The sequence below is a fragment of the Equus przewalskii genome, chromosome 9 (genome assembly GCF_037783145.1).
Source record: "Equus przewalskii isolate Varuska chromosome 9, EquPr2, whole genome shotgun sequence".
Taxonomy (NCBI): domain Eukaryota; kingdom Metazoa; phylum Chordata; class Mammalia; order Perissodactyla; family Equidae; genus Equus; species Equus przewalskii.
Window position 1 is genome coordinate 53155121 of NC_091839.1, and position 12173 is coordinate 53167293.

Genomic DNA, 12173 nt, shown 5'->3' on the forward strand with positions numbered 1-12173 from the left:
GACAATTTTCCTTAAGCAAAAAGAGGAAGATTGGCAATAGATGTTAGCTCAGGGCCAATTTTCCTCACCCCCAATAAAGGATCTTTGTTTTAAGCTAGTAAATTTTGGGATAGTCTGTTATGCAGCAATTGATAATAGGACAAGTATATATAAGATCAGAGATATGCAGAATTCCTGTGAGAGTTTTGGGATGACACATGCAATATACAGTGCTAGTTCTCCAGTTTACTCCAAACAGCCTTTTCTACATTGTTCTTGAAAGGAAAGCAGACACTAAAATGAGAGGAAATGATAGAAAGCAAGTAGCATATAATAAAACAAATGAAAAGAAAAAAAACAAATAAAGTAAAAGAACATACTTCTCTGTACTCTCGGGAAAAATGGACTCAGAATAAAGAGAAATATGAGGTAATAAAATGACAGAAAGAGTAGGGAAAATGATGTAAGAAAATAATGCAGGCTAACGATCGGCAGCTTTTTAGCTGGAAACAATTGGCAGTACAGAAGCTGTGCTGGGTGGAGATTTAACAGAAGCCTAAAAGCTCTGAATAAGTGGAGGAGGGTTTTTTTTTTCAGCCTTATATTTCTAGGAAGAAAGATTAAAATATAAGACCCTTCTGGAGAGAGTCCTTGGTGAAACATCAGGCTGAGTGGAAAGCCTGGACCATATTCTATGAAAAGGAGCAAAGCAGGTGTAAAATGAGCCCTACAACAAAAGTCATTAAAATATATAAAATAGAAAAGTCATTAAAAATATATTTCCCTTCAGCTACTGAATCATAATGATGACAATTCATGTTTTTATTTTAGCTTCAAAATACTTACTGCATTTATCATCTGTGGAGGGTACTCTATAGAGTGCTCTCCCACGTTCCTTTTCTTCTGGTGGTCATGCCTTTATATAATTCTTTCTCTTTTGACCAAGAGAATATTGCAAAGGCTGTGGGAAGGTGCTCCCTTGATTATGCTATGTTAGCTCGCACTCTGTCTGGCTGGCAGTCTCTCTCCAGTGACTCTCCTTGCCCATTTGATGAAGTATGCCACCATGTGACCAGGAACGGCAGGCAGCCTCTAGGAGCTGAGAGCTACCTCCAGACCTCAAGAAGCTGAGGTCCTCAGCGCTACAGGCACCAAAACAAAAAAAAAAAATTAGAATTCTCCCCAAAATCTGAGTGAGTTTAGAAATAGATATTTCTGCAGTTGAGCCTCTAGATGCGAATCCACCTCTGGAAAACACCTTGTTTGTAGCCTTGCAGAGGACCCAGGTAAGTCACGGACAACTCCTGATGCACAGAAATTCTGAGATAACAAATGTGCCTTTTATGCAACTAACTTTAGGATAATTTGTTATGCAGCAAAGATAACTAATATATAACCTGAAATGTTTTAACATTGATGTTTATTTGATTTATGAGATTTTCTTCCACTTCTCCATTGACTCTAAAGGGCCAAATTTATATTCTTACTCTGACCGTAGTCTTGTCAGTTAAGCTGTTAGTTTTCATTTTCAGCTCGTTGAACTCGGTTCTAAGTGTTGGAATACCCCTGGTGGAGTGGTGCTACAGCGAGATAGAAGGCCAAGCTGTCTCCTATTGGTCAGTAGGACTGTAGCTTGGCCTCACACACTTTCAAGAAGGCCTCATTCTCCCAGATCACTGCTTAACTTCCAAATTTCAGAGATAGGATAGTCAGTTAGCAATTCCGAATATATAGTGGGTTTTGGAGAAGGAAGAAGCTTAAGAACAATTCCATGGGGTCATTTTTTACTTTCTCCAAATGTCAAGGATTTCTGGGGAGCAAGTTCCATCTGGAATCTGCTATATTCATATCTTAACTTCAAGACTCTTTCCTGGTTCTCAAGTTTTTATCAGTCCAGGAAGGTAAAACTCATGCAAATATTCTTCCAAAAATACCAAAAAGTTACAATCTCACTTTCAATCTCAGCAGCCATTTGATTCAGAGAGACGGATAGAAGGGGTTAGCCCTCCAGGGCTATCTGGTTTTATTAATACATTGAGTAGGTGTAACTCATCTCTGTTTCCTGATAGCCAAGTAAGATACTAACAAGTCTCCAACTATTAAGGTCCCAGAAAGGCCTGCCACTCACAGAGCTTGGGAGTCTACAGGAGAGCTTGAGTAATTCTAGAGTTTTTCTAAAGAGTCCTTAGTGACTTGGATTAGAATCATGGGACTCTTCTAGAAATGCTTACAGGACTGTTCTGACAATGGATGTCAGAGCTTCTTCTTCACCTGGCAACAGGAAAGGTTATCATATAGGATGATGTCCCAGTAGGCTGGCAGACTGATGGACAGCAGTGCAGATACACCAGTCTCCTGAGTGCCCACTTTGCCATGGAGTCCTCAAAGCTGAAGGTGAAAAAGTTAAAGCACTGGTAGGGAGAAGGAAATGGCAGATCCAAGGCTTTCTGAACAGGGATCAGTTGGGTCTGATAATTATCTCCAGTCTAGGAGCATCCCCTTAACCAGCGTAGGCCACCGTGACTGATGCAGGGGGTTGTGCTGGGCATGGCCCAACACTGACATAGAAGCAGCCCTCGGTAGGGGTCTGTTCTGTGATGAATGGAGAAATCCACATGAAAGGGGTCCTGAAATAACTTCACCACTGGGTAGTCACCAACAGTGTAGTAGGAGCCATAGTTTTTATCTCTGGCAATCTGAAGTTCCAGAGTGAGGGGTCAGGGCTGGGTCTCAGAAAGGAGTGATGAGAGAGTAAGAACCACGACATTAACCAGGAAGGCGTTGCTATTTACAGAGTAGCTGCAGCTGACTCTAACCCTGAGGATACTGTTGAAGGTGATAAAACCATGGCCCCAAGTTCTCACCTCCCTAGCCGCAACTAGCTCATTTTCATACACTGCCTAGTCTCCAGTGATCTGTCTTGTGGTACCACAGGAAGTAAATGGAAACTGGAAAGGGGCAAAGGTGTGTGTTGCCATCACAGAGCTAAGGAGGAGGAGTCAGCTGCATTCAATTTAACTTCATACCAAAACATTCTGTAGGTAAAATAGCTTCCAGCTCAGGAACAGAAACATCAATATTATTTTTCATATTTTCTCCGCTTCCCAAGTTTCTGGTTCATATTTCCGTACCTTCTTGTAGGGAAACTATTCAAAAGTTTCTTAGTTTTTCTTTTTTCTCCTGAAATGTCTGGGCTTTTTACTTACCACGTGTTCTCGTCCAGTAGGTTTTATCTCTACCACTTAACTAGAATGGTTTTTGCCAAGGTCAACAATAACCTCTATCTTTCCAGTCCTAAGGTAGTGAACCCTCCCCTTATACTCACACTCAGCAATTCTTTCTTGAAACACATGCTTCACTTCTCTTCTAGAAAATACAGAAATATGTAGCACATGACCTACCGTTATTAGTCGTTCTCCCCAGGTCCTCTTCTTCCCAACTTTAACTGTTGGAGTGCCCCAACGGTTAGCACTTTATATGCTCTCTATTTACGTTACAAGGTTTTAAAGTTCTCTTAGCATAATGATGACTACCATATTTTAATTCCATGCCATATTCTCATCTAATTTCCAGATTTGTGTGCCCAACTGCTTTTCAGTATATCCATTTTGGTGTCTAATAAGCATCTTAAATTCAAAATGTTCAAAACAGATCTTTTGCTTTCCCCACCTAAACTGTTTCTTCCCTGGTATTTACCTTCTCAGTAAGTGATGACACAGTTCACCTAGTTGCTAAAAAAAATCCAGAAGTCCTTCTTGACTCCTCTTTGATTCGTAGCCACTTTGTCAGATAATGTTGTCAATTCTACTTTCAAATAATATCAAATATCCACCGAATTCTCACCAACTGCACCCTATTGCTCTGGCTTTGTCTTCCTGTATGTGATCTTGAACTTTTCCCCGTTAATATCTCCAATCTCATTTCCTAGTGCTACCATTCTCACTCACTCTTCTCTTGCCACACAAATGATCACCGGTTACTCTAACAATGCTACCCTCATCTCTTCTTCAGGTCCTTTGGGCTTGCTTGGTTTTTTGAATATGATATTCTCCTCCATATTTTGTATAGTTTGTATAGTTCAATTCGTTGCTTCATTCATGCCTCTCCTCATATATCGCATCTATATAATGGTCCTTCCTCACCTTTCTTCTTCATTCTCTATTTACAAGGGCATATTCACAAGGCAAGACTACTTTTCATTGTGTATCTGTAATTTAGAAGTGAATTAGAATCTCATTATGTACCTATTAAATGAGCAAAAAAATATTGACGACCACAGTAGGAAAATACGTAGTTCATTAAAACGTTGGTTTTGAACAGTGAGTATCCCCATATACAGGTTTTTCTAATGTAAAAATATGAAAATCAAATGATTGAAAATGCTAATAAGTTGAATGGTAAGATTTTTAAAAAAAAATAATTTAGCTAAATGTAGATAATGCTTTTTCAAATTTAAATGTTATAATTTTATGAAAGTGATTACTCATACTTTTTTGTAATTTCTGTAAAATCAATATCAAAATTAAATAGACAAGAACAGATAACATAAGATTATATCTGTTGACATCTTCTATTTAATATCAATCACAAAATATATTTTTTCAGTATGAAATATTTTAAGCTTTTCAACCAGCATGTTCTGAAGATTACCCCTTCAAGAGCTGTTACCACTTTTACACATTAAAGTTATCATCTTCCATGGTGGCCAAATCCTAAAAGAAAAGTGAAGACATGCTGTAAAAAATAATTAGAAAGAGAACTACTCTCTGCTCTTCTATTTGATAGTTGCCTGAGATATGTTGAGAAGCATATGTTATCAGCTGCTAGTAACTGGAATTTGGGGAATGCTTTAGAGTCAGGAATTATCATCTAAGGAACAATTTCCAATTTTCCTCATCTACAAATTTATTTCTATATCCACAAATAGCAATTTTTGAAGGAAAAAGTATTTCTGAGGAGTCAATATCTTGTAAATGTTAAGGTTAGCTAAATTGATAAATACTGTATATGGACTAAATCTAATATTTCTTAGTTTCCTCCTGCATAACTGGAGTATTTTGGGTAATTATATTATGAGTATGATCATGGAAAAGAACATGAGATTGAGGAAAAACGAAACAAAAGAGGGCACTTCCTAGAAAACCTAGGTGATATCACAGGAGGAATAACTGACTTTTCTAGAAGGCGTTAATATTTTAGCTGGGATAACAGTGACACATGTTAAACCAGAAATTAAAAGTAAAAGAAACGGCCAGCAATCACAGCAGTCATGACACAAGACAAGAATTCTGAGCAGAGTAGTACAGGGTGAGGTTTGGACCACGGTCATAAGTCCAGAATTTAGTAGTTTGTCAACTGCCAAAATGGTTGGAGTTGAAGTAGTTACTTAGTAGAACCAAGAAAAACTGAACAAGTTTTAGATGTCTTTTTTTGTTTAGTTTAATCATATACATATTTCTTTCTGTTATTTCATTAGGGAAGTTTCTAGGAAATCAATCTAATTATTTATAAAGGCTCATTTAACTTATGGAGAAAGCCATTATTGAAGAAGTTGAGTGAAGCCCAAACAACATGACACTGGTATGCCTCCATCAAATTATAGCATAGAACAAAAACAGCCCAAACCAAGTCTGGTACCTCATGCACAACACGCATTTTAACTTGGTAATGAAATGCTCACAGTAGTCTTCTTATGCCACTTCAACAATTTGTTACTACCTGGATGACGTTGTTCCATTTAGGTCAGATTACTTCTAAACTGCTGCTGATGCAAGGTCATTTTTGTTTAGAAGGACTGTTTGAATCAATTGGCAAGATATTAATGAATAATTTTTGAAGACTAATTTTTTTTCATAATAAGTCTTTGCAGTATTATTTGGAAGTATTTAAGTCTGTTGTAGAGGGCAAAACCAAAACAAACAAAATAAAAAGTGATACAATTCTAAAAATGCTAATTATAGATATTAAATGATTCAGTAGCCTGTGATATATAGGCAGAATTCATAAGACATATGAAATACAGAGAGTAAGTCAGACACTTATGACTCGCTAAAGATAGAATAAATGGAATATATGATTAAAGGGACAGAGCAAGCAAGAATGTTATATATAGACGGGAAGGGAGGGAAAGAACTCATTATAACGTACAGATCATGTTACCTCCAGACTGGTAGCTATGTCATCCCTAATTGGTACCCACCCCTCCACTGGTAACAACTAGTATGATCTCATTATGGCCACATGCATGTTATTCCCCATAAACAGATAAAAAGCATGACTGTTCATCAGGTTGTCTGGGCAGATACATCTGTGACAAGGAGGAGTTGGCCGAGTCACTCTGATAGAGGGAATGTGTGTTTGCTAGGTGTGTCTTCTATTTGCTGAACACCCTTGTTCATCCATAACTCTGATCTTGTACGTGTATGATCAGAGGGGAAGTCTGATGTGGCAGAGACGAGAGAGAGATGGAATGTAAGAACATTGGCTAATACTGGATTAAGGGATTGTTCTTTCTACCCTGCTTTCACCCTGTTCTAAATGTTAGCCAAGTCTTTATCTTCACCTTTGTTGCTTGCTGTGTTTTGAAGTAGTATAATAAGCCACGTGATCTTTGCATCTTAATTTGGCTGGTGCCTCTGTCTCTGGTATAATCTGCTTGGTAACGTGCTTCCAGGCTACCACAACATTAAGGTCACTTTCCAAATAACGCTTTGGTTGCCCACCAAAGTAAAAGGAGTTCTGACAGGAACGTTTTTTCATCTTCTAGACTTTTGAAACAATCTCCTCCCTCAAATATTCAATATCTGTTTACCAAGGAAAATTAAAAATGGAATTGCCGTGTGGGTCGTGAAATTTCATAGGTAGACCAATATATTTATGGCTGATTGGGTAGCTTTTCCTCAAATGCCACAGGAAATAGGAATTGTCACATGTGGAAATATTTTGGAGGAGAAAACTATTATTAGTATATTCTGCAAGGTCATGGTGGGTAGCACTGTATAATTTTTTTATTGGAATAACACTGCTTTTATGAATATTGAACATAATATATGTCAGTCACCATGGCATATTATAATTAGATACTGTTTTAAAAAGAACTACTGACATAAAGCATGTTACTGTTGTGACAACATTTCATAAAAAGTAGACATACAAGGAGAAAAAGATATTTTTATATTTCTCTTTAACCTAGCTTTATATTTCCTCATAATCCAGATTTAAGCAAAGAAAACCAAAATACTGCATCCTATATTTTGATATGAATATTGATTTATACAATTTAATTATGCTAAATTTTCTTAAATAATGGTAAAATTCATGGTTATCTTTGAAACAGATATAAAAATAACCCCTGACATCATAATAAAATTATGATTAAGTGATTGAGCTCATGAGCTACAAGAAGAAAAATGTAATCTGTTGCTTTTTATTTGGGGAAATCTGGGTTGATTTTTAGGTCGTGATCAAAGAAAGTTACCACATTAATTCAGAGTTAACTAAGAACTTCAGAATGGCATGTGGGAGAGTCTAAAGACATTTTATATATTTCTATTATTATAAAGTGGAATAAAAATGAATTGCATCATATGTGAATTCTGCTTAATCATTTTCCATAGGTGAAAACCATTTCTTTTAAAATAGTAAAATGCAAACTAAATGTACATATATGTGTATGTGTGTATACATATGTGCATATATATGGTGTGCTACTCTGCGTAATGTAAAGGGCAAATTACTCACCCAAATATCAACGTGTACTCGGGGATGAATCACTGCTCCTTCCACTTCTCCACTCCCTCAGGAGGGTCAGGTCAGAAGCACAGCCAGTGAGACCAGCTCTTTTCATCTGTCCAGCACTGTGGGGGTGGGAGGAGCAGATTTTATGAGGAGAAACTACAAAGTTGCACTCAGTATAGGAACTTTGTAGCTACATAGGCCTTAGTCCAATAGGACAGCTTTCAACAAATCAGTTGTTTTAGTTTGTAAGACAATCATTTCGCAGGATGTGAGATCCTCTCGGAGGGGCTGGGCCATAACCAGTGACAATATCTGCTACCCCAGAAATAGCTCTCCCACTCTTTCTCCCAAGTGAGCAAATCACCTCTAGAGATGGAGTTAACCTCTAAACACAAAAACAGCAACAACCAGAAGGAAAAAACAAAACAAGAAGTGTGGTTATGCTCTTCACCCAAAATAAGAAGCATGTTTATTCTAATTTAGGACTTTTCTAATAAATGAGAGAAAATACATGGAATGGTTTACAATTGACCTTCCATCCCTCTGGAAAAAAAAAGAGAAAAACCGCAAATGGAAGGTCCTGATTGAAGCAGCTTTCCCAGACTAAAGAGGAACATAATCAAGGAAGTATCTCCAAAGTAATTTCCCCTTCTTCTAAAATACCTTGGATAGTATCCTTAAATGTATATCAAAAGAGAAACAAAGAAAGTCATTTGACCCAGAAGAGAAAGATACACTTCAGGAATACAAACTGTGAATCATTGTTAATTTCTCTCACTAAACAGAAGAAAATACAGATGCACACACCAATTTACTTTTTTTAAAACTTATAACGAGGTAATGCTATGACATTAAATTATTAAGTAAGCCATTACTTTTCAGTTATGATGCATATTCCTGTAGCGTTTACTAGGAGACACATAAAAATTTATAAGTAATTTATAATTTATATAGCATTATTTTTTAAAATCAGTCAGTATAACCTTATGTGAGTAGTCAGTATATAATTGTTGATAAAAGTAATCTCAACAATGCATTTCTATTTTACTCACAAGGAGAGCAATGAAATTCAAATGAATTAGGGCAGGAGTGTATCCTCATTTAATTAGGAAAACTTTGAGGTTATTTGCCTTATTTTCAAAGTTGCATAATTTTTAACACAATTTTTAGGTGTAATTTAATTAAAGTTTCATAAAACTATGAATACAAATTCTGTATAAAGGTGAACTTTTATTTAAAATTAGGAAATCATGACAAATTATTTCTTTCCTCTAACCATATGAACACACATGGGAAGGACTCACACAAGAGTGTCACCCTGAAGCCTAAGCATGTTAGCGCTCAATCTCTGGCTGACTGCCAGCAAGATTAACAGGAACCTCAGTCCTTCAACCACAGGAAACTGCATTCCTTCAATGCCCTGAGTGATTGAGGAAACGGATTCTCCTCTAGAGCATCCAGAAAGGGATGAAGCCCTGATGAGACCTTAATTGTAGCTCAGGGAGACGAGTGCAGGATCTGACTTATAGCACTGTAAAATAATAATTAGTGTTGGCTTTTTAAAATTTATTTTTCATTTAATTAATTAATTAATTTGCTGAGAAAGATTCACCCTGAACTAACATCTGTGCCAATCTTCCTCTATTTGTTGTGTGGGTCATTGCCACAGCATGGCTGACGAGTGGTGTAAGTCTGCATTGGAGATCTGAACCCATGAACCTGAGCTTCCAAAGCTGAGCATGTGAACTCAACCACTAGGCCATGAGGCTGATCCTCTATTTATTAATTTATTTGGCTGAGGAAGATTGGCCCTGAGCTAACATCTGCAGCCAATCTTCCTCTTTTTGCTTCAGGAAGCATCCAAGTTGGTGGATGGCCACTAACTAGTAGTGTAGGTCTGTGCCTGGGAACCAAACCCAGGCCATTGAAGCAGAGCATGCCGAACTTAACCACTAAGCCGTGGGGCCAGCCAATAATTTGCATCGTTTTAAACTGTTTAGTTTATGGTAATCTGTTATGTCAGCAAGAAGAAACAAATTTAAATGCCTAAGGAAATTATATATGACAAATCAAAATTTGATTTGAGGTCAATACTTTTAAATAACGTTAAATTAAAACACTAAAGAGCAAAACTACTGTTTAACAAAATTAAAGTAAATATAACACACCCCAAAAATATATGCATCAGCATTTGAACTTTTTTTCAATAGAGTATTTATACTGTACATTGTACTTTTTCCAGGTACTCATAAATGATTTTTGTTTTTTTGACAGAAAATACATTTTTTTTCTAGTCTTTGGAAAGAAATCTTCCTTTTACATTGTATCTTGTGTAAAATAGCCTTGACCCCTGATACAGAACTTAAAAAAGTAAAATTTGTTTAAAAAACCTTTGGGTGGATCATGGCATGGATTTGCTTGAGTTACTATATCAGCATAGAGTACTAGGAGTCCTAAGAATACAATCTTATTCTTAAAAATTTTTAAAAAGTTAATAAAGACAAGAAAAACATTAAATTTCATTCCTTTTACTTAGACAAATAAGGAAAGAGAGCAAGGTAAGTTTCTAACATGTTTTGAGCTGTAATATATTTCAGCCCCTTTAGTAAAGCTGTTAAAATGCCACCTAATTTGCCACAGTATGCTCAGGTATGCATTTTACAGAGAAAATTGAGAATCAGAATGTTCACATAACTTGCCAATGCCATACATCTTATACTTGATGACAGTGAAGCAGTAAACACAATCCAGGTTGGTGTAACTGCTAACCCCCACTCAGTCCCCCTACTAAAATGATCAATTTTAGAGAAAATATGTAGGAAATTGAATAAAATATCAATGCAAGAATTTCTCAATGGCTCAAGGAAATAGAGAATGAAACAGTCAGGATAATTGAACATCATATTTATTCCTCACATTTAATTTTCTACTAATGACTTCTATTCTCTTCTTCCTTTTATCTAAGGCACAAAAGATTTTGGTTTAATCTCCTTCCTTAGCACCTTACGCACAGGGCAGGAGGTGTTAATGAGCAGGGAAATGGCCCAAAGACAGACATGAAGAGGCAGGAGGGAAAGAAGCACTGGACCTGGGTAATCTAACCAAAAAGTCAGCCCCTTAAATATTCAAAATACAACGGTTTTTGACATTATCTGGATTTTATTGCCTCAGCTAGAAAAGAGAAATTGAAGGATGATTTATAGTTTTAAGCTTCATCAACTAGGGAGTCAAGCTAGACTTTCATTAATCACTCATGTAAGAATAAAGATGTATCCACCATTCTCTCCAGGCTTTTAGAGTCAAAAGCAGTCACTGAGAGGTCTAAAATATCCCACCATCCCAGGTCTTTCCCTTCCTTCTTGCCTTCCCTCTTTCCTTCCTCCACCCTCTCTCCCTCCCTCTGACACTCCCTCCCTCTGCCTTTCTCAGAATGCACACGTGATGAAAGTGCCTTGCTACTTGAATCTTCCCTCCCTCACTCTGGTCCATTTTTCTATCCTTTCTTTTACCTTTTTTTCTTCTTTTTTTTTTTTTAAACTTCTGGCCCTTGGTTGAGAAACATCTCCATTTTTAGATGTTTTAAGTCATCTGCATATTACAAGCTAAAACGTTCTCTCTTCCGTCTTATAGTCAAATTGGCATTTCTACCCTTTATAACTACTGCCATTCATCCTCCCAATCTGCCCTCAATCTTGTTCAGCTCAATAATAACAAGTAGTCTGGGGTAATCTTGGTCTAAATCTTTGCCATAATTTACAGATATGAGTGCAGCACACACGTATATGTGTGTGCACACATGCACGCTTAGAATTTTTTTGTCATTCCAACTTTGTTTTGCAAAGATCAATATAGGACAAAAGCTTTTCCACTCTGTGTGTTTTAAAAAGCTGTGCTTGGTTGGTAACTTGAGTTAGTCTAGTCAGTGCCTCAGGCCATTTGTCATTGCCTTTCTCTCACAGTAGGCCCTAATCTATCCTTCTGCTAGATTTATTAGTTTTCCTGGATCTTGAGCTAATCTATTAAATAACAATATGCTATCATATGAATGTTATTTAATTGCAAAGAAAATATATACTTGTCAAAGCAAAAACATTTCACTGTTGCTTGGAAAATACTTCCTTGGACTCATTTACTACATGATTTAAATGATCAATTTCATGCTATTAACATTAGTTTTCTTACATTCTTGTTCTGTGGAGGGCACCATCGAAGTTGCAGTAACAAATCTATTATATTAGAATGACAAATGATAGGAGATATTGTAGTTGATTATCATATGAGGGAGTCTGTCATGTGAGAAATTACACTGATGCAATGGTAGCCTCCACATTTTCTCCCAAGCAGGCTATCCCAGCGGTCACAGAACAAAAAGGCTCACTGAGCAAATTAAGATGCATGAATCACAGAATGTACTGAATGCACGTAATGTATTGAATGTGCTTAAAAGCTATAGCAAA

General features: G+C 36.7%; 1 pseudogene; it reads right to left on the bottom strand.

Moving 5' to 3' along the window:
* Positions 1-2028: 2028 nt before the first annotated feature.
* Positions 2029-2957, bottom strand: LOC103560427 (zona pellucida sperm-binding protein 4 pseudogene; annotated as a pseudogene).
* Between the last annotated feature and the right edge of the window lie 9216 nt (positions 2958-12173).